Source organism: Fulmarus glacialis, unplaced genomic scaffold (genome assembly GCF_000690835.1).
Source record: "Fulmarus glacialis isolate BGI_N327 unplaced genomic scaffold, ASM69083v1 scaffold15476, whole genome shotgun sequence".
In the NCBI taxonomy this organism is placed as follows: Eukaryota; Metazoa; Chordata; class Aves; order Procellariiformes; family Procellariidae; genus Fulmarus; species Fulmarus glacialis.
Genome location: NW_009220209.1, coordinates 1 through 5,869, shown reverse-complemented (window position 1 = coordinate 5,869; position 5,869 = coordinate 1).

Genomic DNA, 5,869 nt, shown 5'->3' with positions numbered 1-5,869 from the left:
TTTCCAGACAGAAAGAAATCTGTGAACCTTTTTAATTATTCATGCTCTAAGAGGCAAACCCTCTCGGGTTGCAGGCCAGGAGGCCTCAGGGCCGTGGCTTTCTGGAGTTTTCAGTTGAGGGAATAAGCAGCCAGATTCTCAGCAATATCACTTGGCTGCAAGTGGCTGTCAGGCTCAAGAAAAACAGCAGCGTGCGCTGGTTTGGCAGACATGAAAGGGAACCGGCAGGGGAAAAACCTAACGGCTCCCCGTTCGCACATTCCAGCTCTTCTGCTGGTGTTTGAGCACCTGCAGCCCGGGCACCGCAGCACTCGGGCAGCCGGGCAGGCAGGGGCAGGCCCAGCGGGTCGCAGGAAGATTCTTAGACCGCATGGAAGACCTTCTCATGGATGGAAGAGGGAGGAAGGAGAGCAGAAGGCGCAGTGGCAGAGAAAAGCCCGCCCAGTAAAGGCCTGAGCAGCCAGGTCAGGGCAACCTCAGCACCTCTGAGAAGCCGTCTCTCTGCACCAAGCGGCTCTGCCGGTGCCCCGAAGAAACAGGGCTGAGAAAATGGCAGTGCCCCAAAACCCTGCACGTGAGGAAGAACAGACCTGCTGTGTGGGTCTCTGAGTGAGTCAGGGAGAATCGTAATTGGTACCAAATGTGGGGATTTTGCTTCAGAGCTTATTGGCAGTGTAAGTGCTGCCAAAGAAGGGCTGAGAGGTCTCCTAAGCAGGCCTGTCTGGAACAAGGTGGGGAGCGGGCAAAAATACCTGGTGAATGTAGTACTGTCTTGCACCTTGAACGTTCTTTGCCCGGTAGGCTTTTCTCAATACCAAAATTCATGTCAGTCTCTCTGTTAAGACTGCCAGGAGCTGTAGCTGGTTGCTCCCACAGCCAGAGGTTCTGCTGGATGTGTGTGCAACAAGTCTTTCATATTCCTGCAACCTGGGGGAATGTGTCACCTCAACCCAGGACGCTGGCTAATCAAAGGTCAATGGCTTGGAGAGTCTGCAAGTGCCAGCTACCGCCAGAAAAGCCTTCAGACTTGCCCAACACGCTGCTGCTGAGTGGAGTAGGAGAGGCTGTGCTCTGTTTCACAGCTGGCAGCACAGAGGAGACCTCTTGATTGAAGTCAGCCTGTTGTATTTTCCTCCTGAAAGAACTCCTTCCTATAGAAGCCTAGTCTCAAGTTTTCTTCTTCACAGGTGGAAAGGAACCAAAACTAATCACTTGTTAGAAAAAAAACCCAACAATAAAAACATATAAAGGTGATGAGAAATGTCTTTAAGTATTTGTAAGTCTGGAGCAGAGGTGAGTTTCTGCTTAGTTTGCTTAGTTTCAGGGAATGCTGTCACCTGCTGGCAGGAGACTGCAAAACTAGGAGTTTTGTGGCAAGAGAAGAGCCTTCCCATTCCAGAAGGAAAAAAAAAAAAAGAAAAGCAATAATACAACTAATAACCCAGCCTGGAAAACTTAGTGCTCTTGGGTAAGAAGGATCGTCACTGGGCTGAGAGTCCTGCACAGGAACTCCCAATGATACCGAACTCCCTCCCTGCCATCTACCACTAATCAGGCTTTCTGCACTCTCGGCTTCCCATCCGCTTCTTTTTCCCAAATGCCAGGTTCTTCTCCTTTAGTTACCAACCCTCAAATATCTCTCTACATCCCAGCTCAAAAAACTTAATCCACACTGGTGATTTTTCCTCTCCCAGCCATCTCCATTTCTACCTACACCCTCCTTCTCCTTTTCAACAGCTAAGGCCCTTTCCCACCTCTCATGTTGGCAAAAAGAAAATCAGGAGATACCACTGGGTAGGAGCACTGCCACATCTGCCTGACCATGATTTCCTTTTTGGACTCAGAGCCCACAGGGAGCACTTACAGATTTGGGGCTGCTACAAATGTCATTCTGCCTGTTTTTCTAAAAGCTTTGTCCTCATCCCAGGGAAACGCAGAGGGATGAGAGCCCAGCTGGTAGCCTCAATACCTTGTTGGTATTTCCACTTTGTTGAAACAGGAGCTTAAAGTTTGGAGAAGGTACTTGATGGTGTTTCTCGTCTGTCAAACAACCCTTGAAGTAGCACATCTCCTGTTTTTGTCCAGTCATACTTCTATGTTCGCAAAAATCATTATACGGTCAGAAGCAGAAGGGAGATTCTGTTTGTGAGAGATACTCATTGATCTATGAGGTGAGTTAGAGGTGGACTGGTAAAACAACCACGGTTTCCATATAATTCTTCATATTAAAAAGCTGTACCTTCTGTTTGTGGGAGCTTTTAGATACTGACAAAACAGTACTGCTCAACCATCAGTCCGCAGCCTCTACTTATCACAGAATCATAGAACGGTTTGGGTTGGGAAGGACCTTTAAAGATCATCTAGTCCAACCCCGCCATGAGCTCTTAGTGCTTCAGAAAATCTGGACCTTGTATGCTATGTTTGGGAATTACCTCTCTCCAGTTTCATATGTGCTTGTAATACTGATTTGTCTACATAAACTCCACAGTGAAATTTGCTATTGCCACGTAGCAATGATCTAGAACCTTTGAACTGCAAGAGAAAAATTGTTTATAGTAGCACGAAGGAAAGAGCAGAGTGAAAAGTAGATAGGTTTCATATAGCAAATCCTGTTACCGTGTAACTCCAGTCTGCCTCTTCTTCATGATCTATGCAACTGCTATAGCAGAAAACACACATACAATATAGTTACTTGGTAAGCCTGTTTTCCTTTATAAGAAATGAAGTTTATGTAAACATAGAGAAAACATATTGTGCGTACACAATACAGAGATTCTGTTTTGAATCCATAGGCAAATATCAACCAAATTTGGACAAAAAGGCAGTGGTTAAATAATTACAAGATGTATTAATATAGGGAGCTGGATAGAAGAAAAATTAAAGCTAACATCAATAGCACAGGAGCATGATGTCTAGCTGTCTGAAAATTAACTGTTATTACACACCAGAAAGTCTTTCCAGGAGCAAGACAGTCATGAATCCTCTCCCACCTAAAAAGTTGCAAAATCTATTTGAAACCCCTAGTGCAATTAGCTATACATCCATATGAAACAAGGCCTCACTAGTTCAGTGGCTTACAGAAGCATTTGGTTTTTAAGGTAGTATGTCCACGTATGTTTCTGTTGAGGAGCAAGAGATCTTCATGATTTTAACTAGCAGTAACTCAGCAATGGAAAAGACAGATCATTGACTGGGCAGCGCTAGCCTGACACATGGTGGAAGCAGCAAGAAGTGTCTTTGCAGGCAGGAATAAAAAACGACACATAAGTAAGGAGTTGTACATCTTTTTGCTCTTGCACACAGAACACATTTCATATGTGAGGATTGCTTGCATATTGCCCTGACACTTGTCACCCTCCATGGCCACTCTCTCCTAGACACCAGAGGCTCTGTGTGACTCTGCCCTCATCTGTTTAATTTCCTTTTAATGGGCTGGAAGACAAGTAACATGGCAGTGCAACCTTTTAAAACAGATTAGGACAGCTAAGACGGTATTGTTACGTGGACACACGATTAATTGGGTTTTGACTTACAGGTGAGGCAGACAAACATTTTTCTCTTCCTTTTTGCCAGCTCTCACCCAGAGCGGTAAGTGCTAGCACTGCTAGTGGCAGCAGCAGTTCCTGGATGTTGAAATACTTTGTGCACCTGTAGCAATCCATCTATCACAACTTGGGAACTCATGGCAAGACAATCGAAAGCTGGCTGAAGCTGGAGTCTGTACTAACCAGACGGTCCACGTGCCTTCCAGCTCCCTCCCATTCCCTCTTCAAAGAGGGAATTCCCTCTTCAAAGATTTCAACAGAAATCATGCTTAAGACATTCTTGGAAAGTTCGGGGCTGCATGTGGCATTTCAGGTTTACCATTTTACATCTCCCAACAGAGAAAGGCTATCATGGTATGGACTTACTTTCTTTAGTCAATTATAAAATGTCATTCATAAGAAAACAAACCCCTTCTTCTTAGGAGGAAATTTGTAGAAACGATAAAAACAACTTATTTGGTGATAACATACATTTGCTATATAGATTCACCTACAACTTGTTTTTAAAATGAAAGCTGTGTTTGCTTTCCCCTTCCTGCGTTTTTTCCCCATAGCCCTGGGAGGAGGAATCCTGTTAGAAGGGTGACATCCAACAGTCGCTCCGCACTTTGTTTTGACACGGAGGTCTCATGGCTGATGCTTCTGCAGCCTGGGCTTTTTCAGCCCTTCACTGAACTTATGAAAAAAGGCACATGGTTTAAGGTAACAAACAAACTGTTTTTCTGACAGGGAAAAATGATTGCACAAACATACAGACACATATATTTAAATAAGAAAGTATGCAGAATTGGGACATAAAGATGACCTTTTAAAAGATCTACTATCAAAACAGAGAAGTAAGTACATGTAAGACATGCAAGAAAACCAATCTGAAAAAGGGGAAGGATCACTTGTCTGTAACTTGAACTCTCCAAGATATATCTGTGCAGTAGCCACAGTGGATGTGTTCACTCCCCACCTTTCATTATGCTTCATGCACCTGTGCAAAATCCATGTGATTCCGAGGAAGATGGGACGAAACGGCACATGAAGACCATGTATCTCAGTGACAGCCCATGACTGCTAAGTAACTTCATCTTAAGTGTTAAATCACCTGCCCATTCCAACTATGCTGAACTGGAATTGCAGCATTCACAGAATCGCAGAATGGCTGAGGTTGGACAGTCCAACCCCCCTGCACAAGCAGTCCCCTCTGTCAGCCTAGGGCCTGGGGAAATGGCTTTGTGCAACTGTGCTTTTTTTGGTTTTTCAGGGGACTGGCCAGTGGGACATTGACATACACTGGTACCAAATGTGTTCATGAGCGCAGGGCTTGGACACCCCAAATGAAGAGTTCCATGTTCCCTGAGTTTAACAGCAATTTGCTCCCTTGTCAGAAGTTACTTCTAGGAGTTCAGCTCCCTCTTCTTACTGCTGCGAGGTCAAAAGATGTAGATAGGGCATTTTTCCATAATGCTATCTCATCAAGATAGTACAAGCAGGATAACAGTCCTTAGAGCGGATAAGATCCTTACAGAAGGCACTGAGCAAAATACGACCTAAGATGACGACACCTACAACTTGTTCACAGCTGGAATATGAACTCAGGGTCCATTTGAAGTATGAACACTTCAGCTGGCCAATTAAAAATAACATTTAAGTCAAACCTGGACTAAAGAGCACCCTTGAAAGAATTATGTCTATGCAATACATCACCTTATGAAGTAGTTAAAGAATAGAAATAGCACTGGGCACGTTCTGTTTTGGAGCAGAGTCTGGTGCATGACTGAGAACAAAACATGAATCCACTTTCTATAAACAATGTAAGAATAGTTTTCAATGTCTTAAGTATGAATGTTATGTGGGAATGACCCCTTGGAGACTGAAACAGGGATTACAAAAACGAGTAATCTACAGTTCTGACTGTCACAGATGGCAATTTATTACATGAATGATAGCATCCATTTATAGAAAAAGGTTAAAAACCTAGTGTCGTATAAAGTAGTAAGTAACAGAATAAACAGCAAAGTAGGAAATCATAGTGGCAAGAACTAGAACTAAAGGAAAGAAAGAGTCCTATTAGGGAAGATGAAATACCAGGTAGAGCATCCCGACAGATACCATCATGTGGAAATAATCTCCAGCTGGAAGCAGTGGAAGCCACATTAAGCTTACAGCTCCAATTAGATTGCAAGGCAGAGCAAAAATAAACTAAGCAACCACATAAACAAATGTGGATGACACCTGAATGGTTATGGTATGAAACAAAAATGAATACTCTGGCAATTAATTGCATCTGACGACTGAAGACCAGAGACCAGGTATGCCAGTAACACTAAAATAAT